The sequence below is a fragment of the Megascapheus bottae genome, chromosome 20 (genome assembly GCF_031878675.1).
Source record: "Megascapheus bottae isolate mThoBot1 chromosome 20, mThoBot2.hap1, whole genome shotgun sequence".
NCBI classification, from domain to species: Eukaryota; Metazoa; Chordata; class Mammalia; order Rodentia; family Geomyidae; genus Megascapheus; species Megascapheus bottae.
In genome coordinates, this window is record NC_143528.1 from 31,040,751 (window position 1) to 31,068,675 (window position 27,925).

The 27,925-nt window shown below is 35.8% G+C and overlaps 1 long non-coding RNA gene across 1 annotated transcript; it reads right to left on the reverse strand.

Moving 5' to 3' along the window:
* Positions 1–1,665: 1,665 nt before the first annotated feature.
* On the reverse strand, positions 1,666–27,661 carry LOC150049344 (uncharacterized). Its single transcript, XR_016538990.1, has 3 exons — positions 27,585–27,661; positions 12,068–12,199; positions 1,666–1,743 (listed from the first exon to the last, which is right to left on the reverse strand). It is a non-coding gene; the product is annotated as an uncharacterized LOC150049344 (long non-coding RNA).
* Positions 27,662–27,925: the final 264 nt, after the last annotated feature.

The following is a 27,925-nucleotide window of genomic DNA, read 5'->3' on the forward strand; positions in this document are numbered from 1 at the left end:
GTTTGCCTTCTGAGTGCCGGGAAAGCAGGATGTATCACCAGGTTCAGCCGGAATAGAATTTAAAGTTATCTAATTTACCTTGCTAGTCATCATAAGCAAAGTCATGGAAAGTGTAAAGTGATAGCTTTTCTCCCTGGTTAAGTATATCTTGCTAAGTTATCCATCTGAATGCTGGAAGCAAACATAATACCTACAAAATAAGACATAAGAAGTTCATGAAAGGGCCATGCACTGTTACTTCCTATGCCAAGTCTGTACCACTGTCTTTCCTGGAACTATAGACCAGTTTAACTAATTACATAAATAATTACATTGCTACTTGTTTCACATAAATTCAAATAACCTGATTCTTTTGTATCTCACTTTGAATTGTTATTGTTTCAAATATAGAAACTTGACTTGAAAATGGCTTCCAAAAACCTTAAAAAGTCATTCAAATGCATTCTTAAGATGGCCTTTCAAAAGCTAGAAAAGTTCATGTTGTTTTAGTTACATTCGTCTTATGTTCTCATTTACTATATATTATAAATGATCAAATGATCATAACCAAGATATTTTGGAAGCATGACTCCATGATTATTCATCATTAATGAAAATTTGTGTCTGTTTAGTATTTTTAGTTTATAAGCTCTTAGTCTTCAGTGAAGTGCCATGATTTATTAGTTAAGAAAATGGGCTCGGAAGCCAAGTTTCCTGGGCTCAATATTTCATTGTAAAACTTATTAGCTGAGTATCCTTGTAGAATCTTGAACTTTCTCCCATCTAAGTGCCAACCAGGTCCAACCACACCTGAGTTTTCTAGGATGAGATTTCAGTAAGAAACTGTACTGAACTAGTTCTATTGTGCGTATTTATATATTAATTACGGCAAGCCTTTCTGTGAATGGTCTTATATTTCCTTTCAAGTAGAAATGAGACTATAACACATGTTTAATTTTTTAAACTGAAATCTATGTCTTTATTTTTTTAGCTTTTTTCAATTTTTTCAATTTTTTCTTATTGCCAGGGTAATGTATAGAGGGGTTACAGTTACATCTACCAAGTAGTAGGTGCACTACTTCTCACACATTGATACTCCTTCTCATGGGAAATCTGTATCTTTGATCTTTTTGTGATTTCAGCTTTGAAAGCTATGTGCTGCCTTTTGATGTTATTTTGTTCTTTGGAGACATAGGGGACTGCAGCAAATAAAACAGACAAAAAATTTGAATCACTAATAATTACAAGAGATAATTGGCTAATACAGACTTGAAAATGATCTGAGAGAGAAACGTGATATTTCCCAAGATGATAGAGCACAACAAGGGGCCTTTCATAAAATGAGCATGTAGTAAGCATTAGCTATTATTATTTACTGGGCCTCTTTTCTACAGGTAGCATTATAAATTTTGCCTTACTTAAGAGAATTTCAATAACTATTACCTTAAAATTTCCAAAATGCTAGATACATACTATACTCAAATCAGATTTCCCTTTCTTTTTCAATTTTGATGACATATAAAGAAATGACATAAAGAACTCTGGGTTTCATCCTAAAGAGCTGACCCTGTACTTCTTTTAACCATATCATCACCACCCACCTATAAAATTAACAGGAAACAAAATGAGCAGCCCCATATTCATAATCTCCTTTTCAATAAAGTGTCCACTAATACTTACTCATATCATAATACATCCTACAAATCTTCCCCACACCATCAGTAATAGCACTGAGAAGTCACACATTTCTTTTCATAGAAGAAGCTAAACAGAAAGAAACAGATTAGTTAATGTCAGCCCTCATAAAGAATTTAGCTATTATATGTTTACCATTCAAAGTAGGAACTGGATGCTTACCGTATATTCAGAATTAAGCCTCATAATCTTACAATAGTAATAGAGGTATGTTATTAATTTTTCTAAGCACTCAGTAAATTATACTGTAATTCACTCCTGTCCTTTGCTTGCATTTAGAATGTAAAATGTATGATGTGACAGATACAGGCAGCCCATATTTTCACAGCACTCAGAACACAGCAGAATTTTAAAGTCTTGTTTTTAAGCTGGACCATATGCAGTGGCACATACCTGTAACCCCTAGGTAGATGGGAAACAGAGATTAAAAAAATCAGAGAGGTCAGGGTTTGAAAAGCTATTCAGAACAAAAGTGTTAGTGAGACCCTTTCTGAAAAACAAACCTGGCATAGTAGGTCATGCCTAAGATCCCAGCATTTTAGTAGCTGTAGGTAGGAAAACCATAATGGAAGGCTTTATTAAGAAAGGCTTTATTAAGAAAGGGGTTCTGTGCCAACTATCCCTACTATATCTCCTATTCCTTCTTGTAAAGTTTTCAGGGTGTCTTTGTTTATCTCAAAGTCTTTGATCCATTTGGAATTAATTTTGGTGCAGGGCAACATATAAAGATCCAACTATAGTTCTCTTTTTGCTTTTTTAAATTTTATTTTTTGTTGATTGTGGGACTTGAACTCTGGGCCTGGGTGTAGTCCCTGAGCTCCTCAGCTCAAGGCTACTGCCCTATCCCTTGAGCCACAGTGCCACTTCATTTTTTTGTGGTTCATGGGGCTTGACCTCTGGGCCTGGGCACTGTTCCTGAGCTCTTAGGCTCAAGACTACTGCCCAATCCCTGAGCCTCATCTCTACTTCCCATTTTCCAGTGATTAATTGGAGATATGGCTCTCAAAGGCTGGCTTTGAACAGAGATCCTCAGATATCAGCTTCCTGAGTAGCTAGGATTACAGGTCTGAGCCTCTGCGCCTGGCCCAACTTTAGTTTCTTACATGTGTTTAACCAGTTCTGCCAATACCATTTGTTGAAGTGGCTGTCTTTCTTCCATCCTATTTTTTTTTGGGCTCCTTTATCGAAGATTAGGTGGCCATGAGTCTGTAGGTTGATTTCTGGATCTTCAGTTCTAGTCCATTGGTGCTTCAGGCCTATTCTTGTGCCAGTCCCAAGGTGCTGTTATTACTATAGCTTTGTAATAGAGTCTGAAGTTTGGTATTGCTATTCATCCAGCACTATTCTTTCTGCTAAGGATTGCTTTTGCTATATGGGGGTCTTTTATTATTCCATATGAATTTTTGGATTGCTTCCTCTATTTCCTGAAAGAGTAATGTTGGGATACCTACGAATCTGGGAACATTGGTTTATGGATTCTTACATCTTGGATAATTGTCTATCATTGAGGCAGTAACACTGATAAGCACTGAAAAGCATACCTTTGTGTACATATGTTACCTTGTGTAATCCAGTACCAGTCAGAGTCAAGTATCTTAAAAGATGTGACCAAAACCTCCTTGCCCCTCCCTGACAATGAATCCCTGTAACATCTTGAACATTTTATTTTAATGAGTTTTCTTCCTCTCCCCTATCCTACTTCCCTTTTGGTTGACAGTGATCTAGCTCTCACAAAGCAGTTGCAAGCACAGAATGATGAAGGGCTGAGCTGCCTCCTCCTCTAACACACTGACTTTTCATCTCTTTCTCTATATTCTCTGCTCATTGTTCATCCTCGTCATCATCGCTCATGACACAGTACAGAGTACACATACAGGTGTGACAATGCAGAAGAAATCATCCCTTCAATAATGTGAAGTCTATCCAATACCTGCCAGGCTGGAGCTTGAATGTGTCTCTCTACCCCCTCCCAGCTCAGTCAGAGATGGATCAACATTTAGATAACATGTTTTCTTATAAAGGGCAAATGGATTTTGCCCCTTTTCTTTTTGAAGAGCTACTCTAAGTAAGATGGTTTATTCCAGATGCTGATCTTTTGTTAGACAGAGACTGATCAAATTTTAGAATGCATTGAAAAGGAAGCCAATCAGACATACCTGGATGCTTTGCTAGAGAGAGCACATGCCTGGCCTACAAAGAAACTTGTATAAACATTTGGTTTTCAGGAAGAACACAACATAATGCCTACAACTATGGTTGAAATGAAAACAGAATAAACTCACTGTAGAATATGGTATGTCTTCAAACTTGCAAATTTTATTCCACAGAGCTTTAACAAAATCATGTCAACAACTGTGAACTACTACGGTTTCACAAATGTCTACGTCTTATCATCATTCTATTTGTATCTGAAAAGTTGATTCAAATTTGATTGAAGTTAAGTGTAATTTTGCATTTACTATTCTATGTTATTATAATCAGCAACAATATGTGGAAAGATTTTGCCTGGGAAGAGCCTTAGTGAGGAAATGATGATATTCGTTAAATTTTAACAGCATCATGTTAAAAATGATTAGATCCTATATGTAAAATCACTGGAATGAAGAGACAGTTTACAGACTGGGAGAAAAATCTTTTCCAGTAATACATTCAACAATCACCATAATATACCAGAGGCTCAAAAATAAACTAACGAAAAAAAAAAAACCCTCAACAGTCCAATTAGTAAATGGGTAAGTAAACCTAAAAGTAGTTCTCAAAAGAATATCAAATGGCCAATAAATACATGAAGAAAGGCTTAATATTTTTGTCTACAAAGGAGATGCAAATTAAAATGACACTGAGAATCCATCTCTAGTCAGAATAGATATAAACGAGAACAAAAGTAATAAACACTGGCAATAACATGGAGGGAATCGAACCCTTATATAATGTTGGTGGGAATATAACCTAGAGTAAGCAGGAAGGAAATTAGTATGAAATTTCCTCAAAGATTAAAAGTATAACTACTGTAAGATTCTACTTTTTTATTCCTGGACATGTACTCAAAAGAAGGTGAATAAAAATAAAATAGAGATATTTCCACACCCACATTTATCACAGCATATTCACAGTGGCCCCACTCTGGAATCCACTTAGGGGAATTTGAATAGACAAAGCAATAGAGATAGCTCATCCAATCAGTGTACAATGCCCATGTGAACTACCACAGTAAGCTTTGGTCAAATAATATGCACTAACAGAAAATAGAAAGAAGAGAAAATTTAAGGAAATGTAGGCAATGTACATTTTTATATTTAAATCAAGTTACCTTAATTTAAGACTGAGATTCAAAAGAGGACAAAGAAGACCATGGGTAAAAACAAAGTATTTTACCACAAGAGAAGAAATGGGACTGCTAACAAGCTTATTTAAAGGAGGGTACACTTAAACATCCATCCCTGAGAAGCATTTGTCCCTTCTTCATTGAAGAAGGGACAAACAAAACACATTGTTGTCCCAGAAGGCAAGTTTACATTTTAATATAATGTCTGAGCCATTGCAGAACATTGAGCTCCACAGAGACAGCGCAGCAAGAATCCCAAGGCACCCAAGAGGCCTCCTTTGGCCTTCTTCTTGTTCTGTTCTGCATATCGCCCTAAAATCAAAGGGAAGCATCCTGGCCTGTCTATTGGTGATGTTGCAAAAAACCTGGGAGAGACGTGGAACAACACGGCTGCAGAGAACAAGCAGCCTGAGGAGAAGAAGGCTGCTGAGTTGAAGGAAAAATATGAAAAGGATATTGCTGCCTAGCGAGCTTAAGGAAAGCCAGATGCAGAAAAAAAGGGGGGTTGTGCAGGTTGAAAAGAGCAAGAAAAAGAAGATGAGGAAGATGAAGAGGATGAGGAAGAAGAGGATGAGGATGAAGATGAAGAGGATGATGATGAAAAAGTTGGTGCTAGTGCAGTTTTTTTCTTGTCTATAAAGCGTTTAACCCCCCTGTACACAACTCACTCCTTTTAAAGAAAAAAAGTTGAAATGTAAGGCTGTGTAAGATTTGTTTTTAAACTGTACAGTGTCTTGTTTTCTATAGTTAACACACTACTGAATATGTCTTTGGATAGCCCTGTCCTGGTGGTCTTTTCAATAGCCACTAACCTTGCCTGGTACAGTATTGGGGTTGTAAATTGGCATGGAAATTTAAAGCAGGTTCTTGTTGGTGCACAGCACAAATTAGTTATATATGTGGACGGTAGTTTTTTTCATCTTCAGTAGTCTGACACAGTTTATATGAAATAATTGTTGTTCTGTTAACTGAATACCGCTCTGTAATTGCAAAAAAAATAGTTGCAGCTGTTCTGTTGACATTCTGAGTGCTTCTAAGTAAATACAATTTTTTAAAAAAGAGAGAGAGAGAGAAAGAAAGAAAGATGTGTCTGAGCTTGGCCAGGTGGCTCATGCCTGTAAACCTAGCTACTCAGGAGGCTGACATCTGAGGATCAAAGTTCAAAGCCAGCCCCAGTAAAAAGGATCTGAGACTCTGATCTCCAAGAAAACAGGAAGTGGAGCATGGCTCCAGGATAGGGCCACAGCCTTGAGCTGAAGAGCTCGTGGACAACACCCAGTCCCAGGGTTAGGTCGGTAGCCATGAGCTGAAGAGCTCAGAGACAGCACCCAAGCTGAGTTCAAACCCCATGATTCACAAAAAAAGAAAAAGAAAAGAAACAAAGATGTATCTGGATATTTACACTTTTCAGTAGCCAAAGGACAGTATAGTTGAAGTGTTCTGAGAGTCTGGATAGTTGACAAGATTTATGATACCCAATATCAAGTAGACCCTGATGCTCACCCGTAATCACTATCCATTTTCTGACCAATTCATCTTCCTCATGATTATGTCAAAAATCTGTTAATTTTTTAAAAAAATTCTAGCTCTTTGTACCAGAGTAACTGACCTTCTATCTTACTTTCATAGGCAATATCAAAAGGCATTTTTCTGAATTTTTGTTCACAAAATTAGGTGAAAATAGTATGTCATCACAAAATATCTGAGGCATTTTCAAAGGTTATTAAGGTGATGCATGAGAGAAAAAACTGTTCCTTTTTGTCACTCAGACACTATGAAACTTTTCACATATACGACTACACTGTTAGTTTAAGAGAGTTTGCTTTTGCGTACAAGTTCAAAATAATGTGTATCTGATATCCATAAAAACTGTTAACAAGACAAATGAAAAGGTGATTCAATACTGGCAATACCTGTGTCTCCTACCAGAAGAAAGGCAGAATAATAGCAGCCAAAAAAGCAGACATCCTTATTTATGTAACTGTAACTTTCCTGTTCATCACCTCTACAATAAATTTTTTAAAATACATGCTAAGACGTGGTGTTAATGCTTTAAAACACACACACACACACACACACACACACACACACACACACACACACACACACACACACAGAAGATCCCAGAGTCAACTCTTGCAAAGAATTCAAGATCAGAGAGTAATCAGCCTTAAAACACTATGACATTTTTTTCTAATGATAAAAAGTAAGGAATTTATTTAGACTATGATCTTTGCTCATTTATTACATTTGGGACAGAATCTATTCCCTAACAAACCTGCCAATCAGTCTGTTTACAGGTTCTTTTTTTTTTTTGGTCAGTTATGGAGATTGAACTCTTGGCCTGGTTGCTGTCCCTTAGCTCTTCAGTTCACACTAATGCTCTACCACTTGAGCCACAGTGTCACTTCCTTTTCCTGGTGGTTAATTGGAGATAAAAGTCTCACAGACTTTCATGCCTGAACTGTCTTTGAACCATGATCCTCAGATCTGAGCCTTCTAAGTAGTTAGGATTATATACATGAGCCATTGGTGTCCGACTATTTACAGGTTCTTAAACCAGGAATTGGTTAATGTAATGTCCCTTTTAGTGGAATGTTTTGTTTACACTTGTGTCACTATATTAACACTGACTCACCCTTAGCAACTGGGATCAAAGCAAATCATTTTCAGAGCTTTCTTTGTACTTCATAACTGATGTTCTATGTAGTAGAGCAGTGATGTTTGTGTGGTGTTGCCATATGTAATTCTATACTCCAAGCATTCATATTATATTCTAATTATCAAGTGAAGTACTGGCCACTAAAAGTTAATATGTAATTAATATCAAGGCTCAGCTCTAGAAAATCACCAGTTTTACACTAAAGTTGGATGGAGGATATCCAGTGTACATGACACATGCAGATAAATACTTGAAGAAGTCTAAGAATTCAAATATACTGCCAATATCCATTTTAAAAACTTGGAAAATAATTTCCCAGCTTCAGGTACCTCAAATGTGATGATAATATTGTGTATATATGAAATTTTACTCATGTAATATGTAAAAGTATATTACATTTTCTTGTTCCACTGAGCAGTTCCTATAACTAAGCAATGATAAACAGTGTAGAAATGAACATGGGTGTTCAAGTGTCTTTACTGTATCCTGACTTGTAATCTTTGGAATAAATGCCTAAGAGTGTTAAGTGAAGTAATAGACTCAGAGAGACAAAGGACAGATATTTTATCTCAAATGTAGAAGCTAATCTGAACTATAAACATCACAAACAAAAGCATATGCAAGGTCATGTGCATCTATACACAAACAGATTGACTAGCCTATCATACATTCAAGGGGAAGTTCTCAGTGCCAAAACTGTTTTACACAACTAACTTCCGTTTTAACAAAATGAATACAGAAAGCTGAAATAGGGTTTGTCATGGTCAGGGTGGGAAGGCTGAACGCATACAGTCAAAGCACATCTGTGAAGTTGGAGCCAGGGAATGAGGAGATGAGTGGGGTTGAGACAGATGCCAGAGAATGATACAAGAGATAACAAGGACCAAGATGCATAAGCCAGAGGAGAGTGATGGCAGTCAATGTTGAAGATACACGGTATGCACAAACTGACTTGGTAGAACTACCTAAAGATCATATAATAAAATCAATTAAAAATAAAAAGCCAACCTAGGAAAGAAGAAGAGGAATAAAATACTCTTTCGAGTGGAAATGAACAATTTGATTATGTGGTTACCTAAATGTATAATATAGGTGATTAACCCAATCTTCAGCTATTTCAGCATTTTCAGCTGCATGTAAAGTTGAAAGTATTTCTTGATAAAAATCAGTGAAAAGCACTCTTGCTGAAACCCTCCCTCACATACTGCCAAGCAGAGACATTTGAGATGCCCAGAGAACTCCCATTACTGTCAATGAGAATCACTGACAAACTCCAAGTAATACTTTGAAAACATCTTCATGGTTGCCTTGGGGCTCTGGCTAATGTTGTGCACAAATAAGATTTAGCTCTTAAAGAGACAATTGCTTTTATACTGCTGAGCCTGAATCTTCCTTGATACTAAGCAGAGATGGCAACAAGAGAGGGCACCATTCCTTTCACTTATTTGGAGGTTGTTATTACACTCTTCTTCACTGTGTCCTGATTTCACACAAGACAAACAAATCCTTTTCAAAATAGAACTTCAATAGGATTAAATGGGGATGGCTTCAATGTTTTCTCTTCAATACACCTCAAAGCTCTATTTAGCTACTCTCTTTATGAGACAGTTCTGATATCTTTCCAAAACACATAAAGCAGTATCTATGGACTGTATTTTTTTTACTATACTTACAATTGAAAGAAACAAAAATTATTTTTTGTTTGGATCCAATGTCATTGGATCAAAATATTGTAACTATTGAAATATTTTTAGTGTTATAATACTTTTGAAATATTAAATTATTTGAATATTTAATATACATTAAACGATATTTCAGCATCAAATATATCAACATATATTAATATAATAATTGTATTACTCATTATAAGCATAAATGTATATTTAAGATGTAAAATATTTAATTGGCATGAAAATAGAAAAGGTATTTTTTTCATGTATTTTTATTGTAATTAATAGAAGGGTTACATTTTATTCACCAGATAGAAGGCGCATTACTTCATAAACATTGATACTAGAAAGGGTATTTTTAATGCACTCTCTAGGACTAAAGTCTTTCGTGTGATATCAGAAGGAGGCATATTGTGTATAAATCAAAATATTTTCTTTCATTTTAGAGAAAGATTTTGAGGTCTCATGTCCAAAGCATTTAAATGAGAAAGAAGCAATTGATGCTCAGGAAAATTTTCCAGTAACTATTGCATTTTTTTACTGCCACTTCTTTCATAATGTCTTGTGTTTTTTGTTTTATGTTGGTAATGAGGCTTTACCTCAGGGTGAGGGCACTATTTCTGAGCTTTTCTGCTCAAGGTTAGCCCTCTGTCACTTTGAGGCACAGCTGTAGTTTTGGTTCTGGGGGATCAGAGTTAAACATCTCAAGGACTTTTCTGCCTAGTCTGATTTCAAACCATAATCTTCAGATCTCGAACTCCTTGTAGCCAGGATTACAGGCAGGAGCCACCAGTATCCAGCTCCTACAATGACTTTTGGTCTTCCAATTTATTTTTAGGAAGTAAGGATTTTGAAATCAAATAGGCTTGCCTTTGCCCACTGAATTAATGGAGTAGAAGGTGCAGAATTAGTTAATCTAATAGAAGTCCAAGGAAACCTCTAGTAGCTTCAAACTTGTGCTCAGATTTTGTTTGCAAAAATATTTGATATCTATTAGCATCCAAATAATAGCATTTCTCTTTTATTAGTGATTATAGAATTCTCAATCTAAAGAGAATGTACAAAAATATCCAGCTCAATGCTTTCAACAGAAAAGTTGTTAGCCACAGATCGACATCTACTATCAAGTAATATTTGAGAGAAATTATTATTATTTTCTAGAGTGAGATAATAGAATCATATCTTTCTTATCCTTGGATCTCCAAATTTCAGAATCACAGCTATGCCTTCAACCAGTTTGTGTTATATTATGTATATTGTGTTTTACTACTTAGATGTTCAGAAAAGTCTACAGTGACTAGGTAACACACAAGTAGAAGGAGATTTAGACCTTTTGCAAAAACAAATGCAAAACTGATTCGGACAGGTCCACCTTTTGATACAACTCACAAAAGATTCAAATGGGAAAATAACCTGTCAGGAACAAGAGGTATATCTCATGAAAACCGTGAATATTGTGTAACCAAATAAATAAGGTGTGAATATTATGTAGATATATTTACAAGAATCAGAAAAATTTATGAAACTCAACACATAACATGTGACTAAAACAATATTTAAAGACTAGATTTAACAAAAGAGAATATCTTGATATTAAAATAGGCTTGGCAAATGATGAATTTGGATGGATTAAGTGACAGATTGCACTCAACTAAAAAGAGAATTGCTAAGGTAATTATTATACTTGAAAGTTGATTGTTTGCTTAGAAGCAAAAAGTAAACAAGATGAAATATACAGAAAAGATGAAAAAACAAGAATAAGGAAACGTACTGTAAGTCATAAGAGAAGTCAGATAAGAGTGAAAATAAGGCAACGTTCAAAGAAATAGCGAGTGAATATATTTCACATGTGATGAAAGTCATGATATGTAGATTATACAGTCGAATGCTAATATTTAAAGTTCAACCTGCTTATACTACAAAACTAGAAATACTTGTTGACAGAGAATATCAGCAAATAAATTGCAAGCAGATGAAGTCCCAAAATGATGAATAAAGACTGAATGATAGAATACCTAAGACTGAAAATACATCATCCAAATATCAGAACTTTATAATTCCATAAGAAATCATTCATTGATTTACAATACACATAGCATATGCAGGTATATATATATATTTGTATATATATATAATACATGATACATATATATGTACATATAAGTCTTTATATAATATGTTATAGATACCATAGGCAAACATACATTATAAATGTTGCTATTAGAAATATGCACATAAATTCCTTTGACTGGACATATGTTATTTAAAGAATAAATATTTCTTTTCTACAAAAAATATGCACATAGCATTGTGTACTTTAATGGTATTCAAAGTAGCATTAAAATGTTGACCACTCATTGCACTTTTGTAATTTCTTTTGTACCAATCTTGCACTTGAATTCAGGGCCTGTCCCTGAGCTTTTCAGCATAAGACTAGCACTTTGCCACCTGAACCAAAGCTCCACCTCCTGTTTGTGGTAGTAAGCCCGGCATGGCTTCAATGCACCATCCTCAGATCTCAGCCTCCTGAGTAACTAAGATTACAGGTGTGAACTAAGTACTGGTGCCGGCAGGAAGGCACAATTTTTTTCATCTGTTTATCCACGGTTCTTTTTAAGTCCTCAGCCCGTTAACAGCTTCCATTCATACAGCTTCTCAGCAATTTATTTCCAAACTCAGTCCACACCACACTGCCACCCCCAACGTGAAAGGAAAATTCTTAAACCCATGTCTTACCTTACCAGTCTTTAGCATCCATCACTGGCTGGCATTCGTTTCCCCTTGAACCAAGATCTGTCACTGTTTTCTGTGATCTCACATACTTTACTCCCTGCACTCTTAACCAAGCTGCAAGCTCTTTCTCTTAGTCTGTCATGAAAGGCAAAAATGATTGAGAGCTGCACCTTAAAAATCTCTCCTTTCGTTTGCTCTTGACATTTTTGTTTCATTATCTTCCCCCATGTGTTTGTTATTGGTGTGCATTTTTACAATATCTTTATATACAGGGCATAGACCTTTTATTGCTCTTTCAAACCTACTGTAGGGTCCAAACATAAAACTAAGCATCAGAAGTTGGGAAGCATAGCTCAGTCCTTTCTCCTAGAGACGCTGCATTCATTGCTTCAACTTCGGATAGCAGAGTGCTGTGTGCCAAATCTTTTCCTGGACCCCAGATGTCCCTGCAAAGCTCTTGGTCCATGAGTGCCATCAACCCCTGGACAGGCCCTGTTCACCAAGCCTGAGGCACTTCCCCTCAAACTTTGCCTAGAACTCTTTATTTCTAAATCTCTTTCCCACGAGACTCTTCAGAAAGGCATCCTCTTCGCAGATTCTGCACACATAACTTTTTACATTATCTCTTGACCCAGTTCCCCATCAAGTCATTAATCTGCTCCTGGAATTTTGCCATCATCCTCTCCACCGAGTGTACCCAGGACCTCCCATCCCTGTGACCCTGGTGCAAAGCCCAAGCTTTTCTCAGCTGCATTACCCCAGCTGCTTCCTCATTACTCCTTCGCTGGGACAACTTTCCATTATGGATGCAACCCACACGTGGGTGTTCTTAAAATACGTCCCATTGGCTGGGTGCGGTGGCTCACTCCTGAAATCCCAGCTGCTCAGGAGGCTGAGATCTGAGGATCACGGTTCAAAGCCAGCCCATGCACAAAAGGACCTCCAGTTAACCACTAGAAAACGGGAAGGTGGGCTGTGGCTTCAGGGGTAGGGTGGAAGCTTGGAGCTGAAGAGCTCAGGGACAACGCCCAGGCCCAGAGTTCAAGTCGCATGACCCACAAAAATAAAATAAAATGCAATAAAAATACCTTCCGTCATTGTGCCTCAGCTTAAGATCCATTTCATTATTCTGTTTATCTGTAGAACAAGTTGGGCAAACCATTTAATGGCCGTTTGCAGGGCTTCTCAAGAGACCATCCCTGTTTACTCTGTAAGGCTTAACTCCTGGTGTGATTTCCACATATCTCTGCACTCCAGCCTGTTCCATTATATCATTTAATTGGGAAGGTACCTAATATGTTAGGCAAATCTCTCATTCAGCCTTGGCCCATCACTAAAGTTTGATATGACTCTTCATTGTTTTTCTGACCATCAAGTTAAAGTTCTAAAACACTTGTCTGTGGACTCCTAGCTCTGCAGATGAAGTAGTTAGAAAAACAAATTCTACTCAGGTTTTTATTTGTAATGCTTGATGTCTAGCAAGTAACTTTTAAAAAGCTATTTTTTTCCTGACATAAGCAATCAAACAGCTCAATTAAATTAATGGATTTTATTTTGAATCCCCTTGAAGAAATGAAGCTAAAATGGTCACTAAAAAGCTGTTTATTAATTTGCTTTAGTTGTACAAAGTGGATTCACGGTAATATTTCACTACATATATATAATTTACTTTGCTCAACTCCATCCCTCCTAGAACTCTCCATCATATTCCCTCTTTCTCTTAAAATAACTTCAGTAGATTTCCCTGTTCTATTCCTGTTACGTTTACTCTCTTTACTCTCTCTCTCCCATCTCGTTACCTCTAAATGGAGACTGTTACCCATTCCTGTCATTATTTTTAGTGCATAGGAAGTGTATAAAGGGGTTTTAACAGGTTATTTCATGTGTGCCTATAACATTGTAATCAGATTCATCCCCTCTATTGGGCTCTTTCCACATCTCCCAAACCTTTCAGTGAGTGATCTTATACTGTCTTAACACTCGGGAGCAATTTTGCCTTCCTTCCTCAGCCCATCTCATAACCAATCACACAACTTCAATAATATTTTTCTCTCTCTCCCTCCTTCCCTTTCTGTTTTTATCCATTTTTATCCGTATGGAAAGATCCACATATGACAAAAAATACATGTTCTTTGTCTTCCTGAACTTGGATTAGTGTACTTTACAATGGCTGGTTTCATTTATTTTCCTTAAAGTACGATCTTTAATTCCGTTTTGTAGCCTTATAATATTCATTTGCTTATGTGTATTGTATTTTCTTGATCCATTCATCAGGTTCAGCGCGTCTAGGCTATTTCATTGCTTAGAATTATGAAAAGAGCTGTAAAAAACCTGAGTATAAAAGTATCTCGTTGGTATCTAAACTTCCATTCTTTGATTAAAAGCCCAAAAGAAGGTAAATGCCTAATAGCTGGTTTGTAAGTAGTTTCTATTTAGTTTTTTGGGGGGAGTTGTTTGTTTGTTTGTTTTGCCAGTCTTAGGGCTTGAACTCAGGGCCTGAGCACTCTCCTTGGGCTTTCTCAAGGGTAGCATCTATCACTGGAGCCACAGCACCACTTCCGGCTTTTTCTATATATGTGGTACCAAGGAATTAAACCCAGGTCTTCGTGAATGCTAGGCAAGCATTCCACCACTAGGCCAAGCTCCCAGCCCCAGTTTCTATTTAGTTTTAATGAGTAACCACCAAACTGATTTCCATAGTGCTTATACTAACTTACATCCCTACCATCAGTATATAAATGTACATTATTCTCCATAGCCATGCCAACATTTGTGACTGCATTCTTGATGATAGCCATTTTTGAGCTTCCTCTCCTGGTTTAGAATGTGTTGTTTTCAAATCTAACTTAATCTGTGAAACATGTTGGGTGGCATGCAAGTGGTTACAAACGAATTACCTAAAGTATAATCAACTCTGTGGAAACTTCAAATAGAATATGTTTTTTTTTTAGAAAGATTAAGTCAAAGGCCAACAAAATAAGCACCAGGAAATGGGTAAACCCAACACGGGGCCCAGTAGAGGACCAAGGGAAGAGAGGTAGGTGAATAGAGCGGGAAAGGGGTAGAATGTAGTTAGAATTCATTGTACATACCCCGAAATTAAGAAAAATAAGGGAATGGCTGGGTCAAAGGGAGCTGGGAATGTTGAATGGGGAGATACTGATCCAGGACCATTGGTTAATAAACTGCTGTGTTAAATGATACCCACTTTATACGATTACTTTAAAGATAATGAAAAGTTTTTAAAATCTAATCTTCCAATTAAAGTTCATATTCTGAATGTTTATGAGAGAGTGCTGAAATTTGGAAAGCATGTGGGTTAACTGCCTGGGTCAACACAACCAAGAATATAACTGTAGTGAGGAATTGAAGACTTGTGTGGAAAAGTGTGTTAGGTGAGTCTTTCTAAAGGATTCTATTTAATCTTAAATGACTGAAGGAAGGATAGATTTGTGGAAACTCTGGCCTCTCAGGAAGAAGTGCTAATCCTGCACTTAGACATCTTAGTAATTTTTTCTGAGAAAGAAAGAGAGAGAAAGAGAGTAATGTTGATACTTAAAAGTGTAATTGGTAAGAAAGAGCTTTCACCTTGGTAAAATTCCATTTCACCTTGGTAAATTGATAGAGTGGTCTTTTTTTTTGTAGTTTGCAGAGCTTCTTGTCTTTAACTGTACATGGTGAGAGCTATAGAAGGGGATTCAGGTTTTCCCATCAGAATGGCCTCTTCTAAACCTTGACTCTCTGAAATTGTATGGTTAAAAGGAGAATGGCCTGGCCGCAGCTCTAATGTCATGACAACTTCCAAATAAAAGTTGTTTGGGCTGTTCTTTTTCAATAAGACAGAGTTGGAGACCGAGCAGCAAACGAAAGTGAACAGTATGGGCCTTTTTCATCATGTTCTCCTCTTCCAGGTTAAATGGATGCCACAGAAGCAAGACATGAAAGTTGCCTTAAGAGGTGTGTTTAATGCACAAACAATCTTTGCTAAAGGATTTCTACAAATGGGATTTTATTTGGTCCCTTGTGGTAGGGGATGTTAGAAGAACAATCATTTCTCCTTAAATTCTTTTTTCTATTGTCTTCTGTGCTCCAAACAGGCTAACATTCCATGAGAGTAGTGACAGGTACCATATGAGAGGGAATTTTCAGAGTCTAGCAAATTCTGATTATCTAGTTAAAAAAATATACTGCTTATATTTTAGTCATGAAAAGATATAGTGATTAAGTGAAATATTCATAGAAGGAATATCTTAATTTTAAAGTATTTCCTATGTTGCTTCTTCCAGAAAAGTTTATTCCCACATGTTCTATCAACTCAAGCTTATTTTTATAATGTGATTCAGATTTCTTCTTGGGAAACTGTTTCCACTATTCTAGATTACATTCTACACCCTTCTTGGAATCTTAACTTTTGCTTATTTCACCATTGGTATGATTTATTATAAGTGTATCTTAAACTATCTGCCTCTTCATTGTAGGAATGTGGGATGGAGAAACACACAAATCTCTCTCCTTTCTGTTTATCTCCTGCAATTAACATTGTGCCTGGTTTGTGGTATGTATTCAACAAGAAATTGCTGGACTGAGTTATTAAATACTATAAGAAAAAGCTTGGTACATATTTAATAAGTACTTCTTTCTCCTTCTATGCTATGTAAATATCATTTATTCAATTTTTATTTCCTTAAAATGTTGTTACGAAGGTATATACTATGTGTGAAATATTTGAGTTAGGTAGTTGACTAAGCAAGACAGTAGAGTTCTAGGAATCTTTGTCCTCTGACCACAGGGGAGAAACGTACTGGCATAATACTGTGTAATGAGCACTTTGCTTGGAGAAAGTTCAGGTTGTTATGGCAACATTAGGATGTGTACAGGCACACATTTTATTGGTGAGACAAAAAAATTATACATAGGTAGCATAAGCTAAAGAGTGTTTCTTATACAGTTACATGCAAATGCATAAATAAATCTTGAAATGTCAAAGTTAGAATGGTTTTAGGACTGTCAATACTACACATATTTAATGTTGGCTCTCACAAAAGAATACAAAGATTTGATTTCTGGAGTCATGATTGATTAACTGTTTCTGAGAAAGAATTTTTTTCACTTCTCCATGCATTGGTTTTCCTGTTTTCAGAATGATGATCATTGTAACTGCAGTCTTTTAAGGTAGCAGGAAGATGAATTAATCCTTATGAACCTTTTGAATACTAATAGGCATAGACTTCACTTTTAGTAAATATTAGTTATTTTAATATATGAATACTTTATTGGGAAATGATTCTATGGGCAAGAAAATTTTTCTTTATTATTCAAAATGCCATGAACCTTTTTTCTCATACTTAGCATACTTAATATTTTTGTTTCCTACTAATTAACATCTTTCACTAGTTCTTAGTTCATTCTCCCAAGGAGGTCTCCACATAAATAGTCACAAAATTTTAGTTCTAGCTTCTGGCAATTGATGCCTAATTCATTTGTAATTTTTATTTTGTATTTCCAAGGGAGATAACAGAAATGTCTGATTCTACAAACACTAGAAATCTATTTTTCATTTAATGTAACTGTCTCATTTCTATCTCTACCATCTTTGTTTATGAAGGAACATTGCACTGTACATGAGAAAATAACATAAGATAAACAATATTGGCAAGGATAGCAACTTTATTACTTGTCAATGCATTCCTTAAAAGGTTTGAAAAATTAGGGAAAGGTTATTACTTTAGTTAAATTAAATTAATATATATGACATTTTTGTGCATAATTTTACAAGTGTGCTCTTAAACTGGAAACAAGGTCATCTATCTGCAATCCTGGCACTTTGGGAAGCTAAAGAAAATGATCTTGAGGTCTAGGCTTGTTCTGAATTACTGAGTGACAAAACAAATATGTTCTGGAGGTCCTTTCATTTAGTGTCATACTATATGACCTTATGAATCTAGATTTTGCTCTACTGTAAATCTCTGCTAGAGAGACCAAGATTTCTACTGATTATGACAAATGAGTGAAACCATTGGGCCTATGTTCCTGTCAGTTTGGTTTACTTCACTTAATATGATTTTTTGTAAGTCTTTCCATTTGCTTAGAAATGGGGCAATGTCATTCTTTCTGACAGCAACATAGAATTCCATTGTGTACAAATACCACATCTTGTTGATCCACTCATCAACTGAGGGGCATCTGAGTTGGTTCCATATCTTTGCTATGGTAAATAGTGCTGCAATGAACATCGTTGTGCTAGTGGATTGAGTGTGTCCTTGTTTCTGGACGATTGGGTAAATGCCAAGTAGTGGAATTGCTGGGTCATAGGGGAGCTCTATGTTTATTAGTCTTTTGAGGAAATACCACACTGCTTTCCAAAGTGGTTGAATGAGTTTGCACTCCCACACAACAGTGTAGTAGTGATCCCTCCTGGCCACATCCCCTCCAGCATCTGTTGTTATTAGATTTCTTGATCCTGGCCATTCTAACTGGAGTGAGGTAGAACCTTAGAGCTGTTTTGATTTGCATTTCTTTTATGGCCAGAGATGTGGAGCATTTCTTCATGTGTCTATAGACCATTCTTACTTCTTCTTCAGAGAAGACTCTCTTTAGGTCTTTGGCCATCTTTTAATGGGATGATTGTTTCTTTGGAGATTAGTTTAAACAAAAGCCCTATAATGAGTGATTGTTGTTCTTAATGTACTATGTTATCTTTATCTCTTTTGGTGTCCCTTGGTTAGCTCATATTGTTACAATATTTCACCTGGTTATCTAATATACTGTATATATGCTTATTTGGTTATTTGAATTCAAATAGGGAAGGGAGGAAAACAAGATGAGGGGTAAGGGTGGGGGGAGGGAAATGAGGACCAAGACGTGAGAAAGGGTATCAATGTATGTGAAATAATGCAACTTCTATCTGGTGAATATAATGTAACCCTTCTATTAATTACAATAAAAATATACAGAAAAAATTAAAAAGAGACTAAGTTAAAGCCCAACAAAATGAGTACTAAGAAATGGATACTTGTGTGTGTGTGTGTGTGTGTGTGTGTGTGTGTGTGTGTGTGTGAGGTAGTTAGAAAAAAAAAACCAAGTATATTAGTTCATTTGTCAACCCATACTGAGGGTTAATTGGAAAACAAAATGTGCAAGTACAGCAATATTGTGTTATATATACATACACTTACATATACACATTGAAAATGATTACAATCTACATACATCATCTTGTATAGTTAGCATATTTTTGTACATAGTAAGAATATTTAATGTCTATATTTAGCAAATGTTACTACAATACTGTATTATGAACTACTGCCACACTGACAAATGGTAGATATCCAAAATGTGTACATTTTATATATCTGACACTTTGTTATTGTTGTGGGTATTTGTCAGTCATGGGACTTGAACTCTGGAATCTGGGCATTATCCCTGAGCTCTTCAGCTCAATCCTACTGCCCTACCCCAGGAGTCACAGCCCCACTTCCCCTTTTGTAGTGATTAATTGGAAATAAGAGTCTCACAGTCTTTAGTGCCCAGACTGGCACTCAGATCTCAGCTTCCTGAGTAGCTAGGATTACAGGCCTGAGCCTGATGTTCCTGACACCTTGTAAGAGTATTTTATGCATTTCTAAGCTGTAAAGAAAGTCAAAGATATCATTTTGCCAAATAACTGAGTAAAATCAAGAAGACAAAGATTTTTATGAGCCAGAATGTCTGTGATTCTGATAGTAATAGAAACTTGTGGCTTTGTAGGCATCCCTGAAAATCTGTGGTACCACTGAACTTCTATTTTCATACCTGTGAGCAATGTGGGAATAGGAAAGAAGTCCTGGTTTTTGTTTACTTTGAGACACTAATTTTAAAGCACAGCAGAAAGACTAGCTCACTATTGAGTTGTGAGAAAATTATATATCACCTGAGAATAGATAAGTTTACTACAAGGTTGAGAACTCTCTGAGTATTACATAAACTATAAACAAGATAGATACATATATTATAGTTTTCTAGATTGTCTAATGTTGGCAGATATCAAAGAGAAAGGCCAACTAGAGGAAAATATTAACTTAAATGAGACTTAACACCTAGATACAGTAACTATAATTAAAATCTGATGAGAGGAATTTCACAATGATCATGAATAGTAGTTTATGTATATTTACAAATTTTAAGACATTTTTGTAACAGTTATTTAGAAAGAAGTTTCAGTTAGTCACTTTCTATTTCCCTGGGTCTATTGTTATGAGACATATCCCTAGGTTTAAGTTATTAAGCTTATTTCCACTCAAATTCCATTTTATATTTCTAAGTGTGTGTTTATCTTTTCCTTTGTCCTACAACTTATTCTTACTGAATAAAATATGGCTTCTTTTGCTTTGTAGTATAGTTTACATATTTTCTCCTAAGTAATTTACAGAAGTATTTGTTTATTCAATTCCTAATTTTCTCAGAATTATTCTAGTCTTTGGATTGAGTATTCAGAGTTTAAACTGTATGGTAACAATTCTTTATTGGAATTTTTATACCAGTATATGTAACCATTTTTAGTTCAGGTGAAAAACACTGATTCTAATACTTCAGTTCACAAAGTAGATATCTGTATACTTCTTTCCCTGCCAACTAAATGTCATTTTTCCTTTTACATAACTATTTGTCAATCAATCAATCATAAAGATAAATAGGGGAAGAAATGGATGATCTTGTGGACTAATACACATTACAGTACCTAGTAGAATAACTTGCAAAATATATTCTTCTATCTTATGTAATATAGAAGTTGGTCATTCCCTATCTTCAATAGTATCTAGTTAATCTCTATGGTGAACTATTGACATCTATAAAACAATTAAACATGAAGTTAATCAACATGTAGATTCATTTATCTTTACAGGTCTTGTTATGTGTTTGAAGAAAGAGTACATATGAATAGAAGTATAATAAACACTAAGTATATTGTACATCTTTATTCCTAATATTGATCCTGAAACCCTAGTCCCAACATTCTTTGGCAGAAAATTCTTTTTTTCATATATTTTTATTGTAATTAATAGAAGGGTTACATGATATTTGCCAGATAGATGGTGCATTAATTCCCATACATTGATACCCTTTCACATGTCTAGGTCCCCATTTCCCTCCCCCCACCCCCACCCCTCATCTTGTTTTCCCCCATTCCCTATCTAGTTTCAAATAACCAAATACAAATATATCCAATATATCAGGTAACAAAGTGAGATACTGTAACAATATGAGATAACCAAGGGACATCAAAAGAGATGAGAGATAACATAGTACCTGAAGAACAACAATCATTCATTATAAGGTTTATGTTTCTATATCCTAGAGATCCTTTCATTTAGCGTCCTACTATATGGCCTTTTGTATCAAGGTTTTACTATTGCAAATCTCTGCTAGTAGAGCCCAAGGTTTCTACTGATTATGACAAATGAGGGAAACCATTGAGCCTAAGTTCTTTTGAGTCTGGCTTACTTCATTCAATATGATCTTTTCTAAGTCTTTCCATTTCCTAACAAATGGGGCAATGTCATTCTTTCTGACAGCAGCATAGAATTCCACTGTGGAAAAATACCACATCTTGTTGATCCACTCATCAACTGAGGGACATCTAGGTTGGTTCCATATCTTTGCTATGGTGAATAATGCTGCAATGAACATTGTTGGGCTGGTGAATTTAGCATGTCCTTGTTTCTGGATGATTGGGAAAATGCCAAGTAGTGGAATTGCTGGGTCATAGGGGAGCTCTATGTTTAGTCTTTTGAGGCACTGCCATACTGCTTTCCATAGTGGTTGAAGGAGTTCGCACTCCCACCAACAGTGTAATAGTGATCCCTCCTGGCCACATCCCCTCCAGCATGTGTTGTTATCAGATTTCTTGATCCTGGCCATTCTAACTGGAGTGAGGTGGAATCTTAGAGTTGTTTTGATTTGCATTTCTTTTATGACCAGAGATGTGTAGCATTTCTTCATGTGTTTATAGGCCATTTTTGTTTCTTCTTCAGAGAAGACTCTCTAAGTCTTTGGCCCATCTTTTAATGGAATGGTTGTTACTTTGGAGATTAGTTTTGGATTGATTCAATTTTTTGAGCTGTTGATATATTTTAGATATGAGGCCTTTGTCTGTTGTATGGTTGGTGAAGATCTTCTCCCACTCTGTAGGCTTCCTAATTAGTTTACTAGCTATGTCCTTTGGCATACAAAAGCTCTGCAGTTTAATTCAGTCCCACTTATCCAGCCTTTCTCTGATTTGTTGTGATTCTTGGTCCTTATTAAGAAAGTTTCCACCTGTGCCAAAGAGGTCTAGTGTATCTCCTATTCCTTCTTTAAAGTTTTCAGTGTGTCAGCTTTTACCTCCAGGTCTTTGATCCATTTGGAGTTAATTCTAGTACAGGGTGACAAAGAAGGATCCAACTTTAGTTTTCTGCAGGTGCTTAACCAGTTCTGCCAGCACCACTTGTTGAAGAGGTTGTCGTTCTTCCATTCTATTTTTTTGGCTCCCTTGTCAAAGATTAGGTGACCATGGGTCTGTGGTTTATTGTGTGAAGAAAAATGGAGACAGAGGAGAATGACAGAAAGAGGAAATGAGTACTAGATATGATAGAAAACACATTAAGAACTTTCTAGTACATAATTGAAAGCTGTCAGCAATGATTTCTCATTTGGCTAATGTGAACTGTGAATCTGAACTGTGTATTCCACATGTCTTCAACAACAGGCCATCATTAGTGTCTCTGTAGATTTTATTTATTCCATGCAAAAAAATCTCACACTTCATGACAAAAAGAGTACCTGAGACCTTTAGGAATTCATTAAGACATCTGTACAATTCATTATAATCCAGTATATTTTTTTAACTATTCAGTGTTTTCATTCATAGATTTATAAACACATTCTAGTTACCACTAATGAGGGAAGAGAAATATAGGAGTGGATCATAACGGCAAAGGGCATATGATATTAAATAATATTTATGAAAATGAATTCAAAGAAATGGAAACAAGAGTTTTGTTGTTGTTGCTATTTTTTTCCTTTTGCCTTGTTGGTTGTCTTTTGAAGGGTAAAGGAGACACAGAAAAAATGACAGAAAAGGTGAATAAATGCAGCAATGATATACACTAGACAATATGTGAGAAATGGGACTGCAGGGAAAAACTGGGACAGAATGAGGGAAAGAGTGACATTTTTCAAAAAGAAATGTTCTCTCAACCTAACATGTAACTATAACCCCTCCATACATCACTCACAATAAAAATAAAATATATTTTAAAAGTATTTACTAAGATTTCTATATCTTTTAAAAATTATTGTAAAGGTGATGTACAGGGGCTTACAGTTACATAAGTAAGATGATGAGTACATTTCTTTTTGAACATTGTTATCCCGTCCCTCATTTTCACCCGTTCCCTGTCTCCTCTCCTAAGCTTCCAATATATTGTCTGGTGATCATTATTGTGGCATCGGGTCACCCTTTTCCCTACTGTTTCTGTGATTCCTTAAATCACGTAAAGTTATATACCAGACTAAATGTACAGAAATCACAAAACAGTAACAATAAGGAATAAATGAAAGGAATGAAAAGAAAGAACTGTGAAAAACACACACACACACACACACACACACACGCACACGCACACGCACATCTTGATTCCGTTTCCTGGAGTTCATTTTGTTTTAGCTATTGAGCTATTGTGACCCTCTGTCCTAGATGTATTCTGGTTATTACAAATGAGGGAAACCCTGGAGCCTGTGTTTCTTTGGTTTGCTTCGTTTAATATATTGCTTTGTTTGGTTTTGTTTTGGGGGGTTTTGTTTGGGGGGGGTCATGGGACTTGAACTCGGCCTGGGCACTGTCCCTGAGTTCTGCTCAAGGCTACTGCTCTACCCTTGAGCCACGCCCTACTCCCCTATTTTTTAGAGGTTAATTGAAGATAAGACTCACAGGTACTTTTGTTTGCCCTGGCTGGCTCTGAACCTTGAGCCTCAGATCTCAGCCTCCTGAGTAGGTAGGATTACAGACGTGAGCCACCGTGCCTGGCTAGCATAATGTTTTATCCATAAAAAAATCCTAAATGCCATTACACTTTGGGGAGAAGGAGGGGGGTCTGGGCAGGAATGTGGGAGAAAATGAGAGAGGGTGTTCAAAAAGAAAGGTGCTCATTACCTCACTTACATAAGTGTACCTCATCTGTATATCACCCCTATAATAATTTTAAATTAAAAACATGATTGAGGGCCAGGAGTTTAGCCTACTGGTAGAGTGCTTGCCTAGCATGCACTAAGACCCGGGTTCGATTCTTTGGTACCACATGCATAGAAAAAAAGCCAGAAATGGTGCTGTGGCTCAAGTGGTAGAGCTCTAGCCTTGAGAAAGCCCAAGGACAGTGCCCATCCCCTGAGTTCAAGGTCCAGGACTGGCAAAAAAATTTTTTAAAAGAAATATGATGATTGTATACCACTTCTCATATTAGTTTACATATATTGTTCTTTTGTATGTGAGATTTCATTCAACCTGTCTACTACACAGAGAGTGCATTGTCGCTTCTGTGAATCAATATTAGTTAATTTAGATATAATTTATCAAAGTGAAATGGCTGAAAAATAAGCTTATTATCCTCTTATCTTTAATATAAACCACTACAGTTCAATGAACCATTAGCTATCTTAGTGAAAAATAATTCGGTCTCTTTTCCTAATCTTCTTAAAACAAGAAAATGAATTTGATAATGTCAGTGCTAGTCTGTTAAGTATTCTGCTACTATTCTACTTAGTGCTTAATCTTTTGCTCATTTGTGTTTGTAATAAACATATGATGACATCTCGCTGAGATCCAATATAAGCAAATATGTCTGATCAATTCAGAAGGGAATCCATTTAACTTTACAAAATTATCTTCTCAGAAAAACGGGAATTCGTTTCCATAAGTGAACTTCATAATCCTTCATTTCTAGATTGACCTATCATGTGACCTGACCTAAATCAGGCTAAAGGTTAGCTATTCGAATCTCTTACAAAGTCAGTAAATGATCTGACAGATTTTTCTCAAGTATCTACTTTAACTTGATATAAATAGCCATGGAAAGGATGACCTTGTCTCATCTCTCTTCTAGTTTAACTTTATAAGTCCACTCACATTTCACAGAATGTACCCCATCTAACTTGTCTTCTTTTGATGAACCATTAACTAAGTGTGAGCTAATGGGAAAGACTACAGGGATGAAAAGAAAAACTGGATCTTTATTTTATCTCCCTTTTTTGCCTACATTTCCCAGAAACTAACTTTCATCTTGAACTGCTGCCCCAACCATTTAATTGGTGATTATGTATTTGATCTTCATAGTATTAAACTTCTTATAAATGTGGAGAAAAGCTAGCTTACTGAACATCTATCTAGATGAGGGCAAAGGAACAACACACTTTCAGAACAATTGTTTTGTTTTGTTTTGTTTTTTTTACCACGTCTTGCAACTTGATGAAAGAAAACCCCACAAAATCTATGTGGAATGAAATGACCATATATCAGAATTGGAGGATAGAATGTTCAATATTAAAATAAAATGAACTAAAAACAATACCACAATACATAAAATTAAGACATCATTCAAGTGTTTTCTCTCATTCTAGACAATAGAAAGAAGTGGTGCTGCAATTATATATGCATGAAGTATTTATTAGTAGTAATAGCAAAGTATGTAAGCATGACATGAAAGGTTGAAAGAGATCTCTTTATTCTATTTCTTGTACAGAATAAAATCAAAGGTGTAGATTGTAAATGTTAAATGTAAGTAAAATGACAGGAGTAAATAAAAGGCCAGGAGTTTGGCCTAGTGGTAGAGACGCGGGTTCAATTCCTCGGTTCCACATACATAGAAAAAAGCTGAAAGTGGTGTTGAGGCTCAAGTGGTAGAGCTCTAGCCTTGAGAAAGTCCAAGGACAGTGCTCAGGCCCTGAGCTCAAGGCCAGGACTGGCAAAAAAGAAATAATGTAAATATAATGATTTTCATTAAAATGAAACAAAGAAAGAGCCAAGATAAAGGGATCCCTTTGTTTACATATAAAAGTCAGAAAATGTTATCTCAAATGCATATATAAATTTTGTTACAATGATAAGAGAAAGGTTGAATTTTATTCTACTTTCACAAAGGTATTCATTTGTTTCAGTAATATTTGGTGACTACTATGACATTTTTGGAAAAAAAATCAAGAGATTCCTTCATTGTCTGAAATTTATAACCTTTCTGAGTGATTTTATGGCCATCGTCATGCAAGTGTGGCACTCTTTCATTACTAAAGATACACAGTAAACATTGGGGTCAGGTCCTATACCTTATCTTGGTATGTTTTCAAACTAAGGTCAGCATTCAAGATTTTTTTGCTCTTCTAAATTATTTTCAAACTTCTCTGTTTTTCCTCCAAGTATCTTCTAAAAATTGGATTAAAATTTCACTAAATCTAGAATTTCCCTTGTGAATACATAGTGCACACAAATAAACATAATCTGCATGTTCCATTTCACTTTGTACTATTACTTCTTTTCCCAGTCACTGTCATCTACAGAATTTTCCTAAACAGTTAAATACTATTGGTGACTACCATTTGTTCTTTCTTCCTAATATTAGGTAGAAGCATTGGGTCTCTAATTATAGATTTTCATATGGGCTTTACATTTTTCATAAATAATCACTTTTTAATTGAGAAAACCTTGAACATAAAGTAATACTAAACTTTGTCAAAGTCATTTTGTCATATATCAAGCTGATAATGTTCTCTTGTTTTAGATATTAATGTAGTTGAATTAACTTACCAGATTTTTACATATATGTTATATGGAATTTCCAGACAATCCCTTCTATACAGTACAATGATGAAACCAATTTTATAAGATATAATAAAAATCTTATGTCATATGTATAAAGATATTCTTATGACATTATCTAATTTTGGTAGCAATATAATACAGACTTCTTAAAGTTAATTAAATTTCTATTTAATTGTCAGGATGATGTATGGAGGGGTTACAATTATATTTGTAAGGTAGTGAGTGCATTACTTCTTGAACACTGTTACCCCTTCCCATATTATTCTCCTACTTTCCCTTCCCGCAGCCCCCTTCCAAGTTGTAGTGTTGATTTCCAACATAGTGTCTTGGGCATATCACCATTACATTGGTTCACCCTTTGTCCTTTGTCTTATCATCTTGTTTTTCTCCTTCCCTCCCCTAATTTAAATAAATAACTATACAATACACCAGTCCCTTTTAGTTGTATATGCTGACAGAATTTGCAAAGGATTATAATGATATCTTTCAGGATCATTTAAAATCTTCCCATGAAGATGTCATCATTTAAAAGTTTCCTAGATGGAGAGATTACAAATTGAAATTTAATTTTATTTAATTCTTGTAAATGACATTTAAGTGCACGTTTCTTCTTAATCCTTATATCACAAACCCTGCATCTTTGATGACATTATTATTACAAGATTTGAGATTATTATTAATTTGTGCTCAACTTACTTTTTGTTGCTCTTCAATTGCCATTTTATTTGTACTACCTTGCTATTTTTTTTTTTCAGTCGTGGGAGATGAACTCTGGGCCTGGGCGCTGTCCCTGAGCTCTTCAGCTCAATGCTTTTGCCCCTTACGCAACAGTGCACGCGTCCTTGCGTGATTAATTAGTGACAACGGTCTGGCATGTTTTCCTGCCTTTGCTCACGTGCCTTTGAGTGATTAATTAGAGATAAAACTCAGGCATGCTTTCCTGCCTTTGCACACACGCCTTGCGCAATTAGGATAAAAAAAAGTCCTGCATGCTTTCCTCCCTGGGTTGGCTTTGATTTGTGATCCTCAGATCTCAG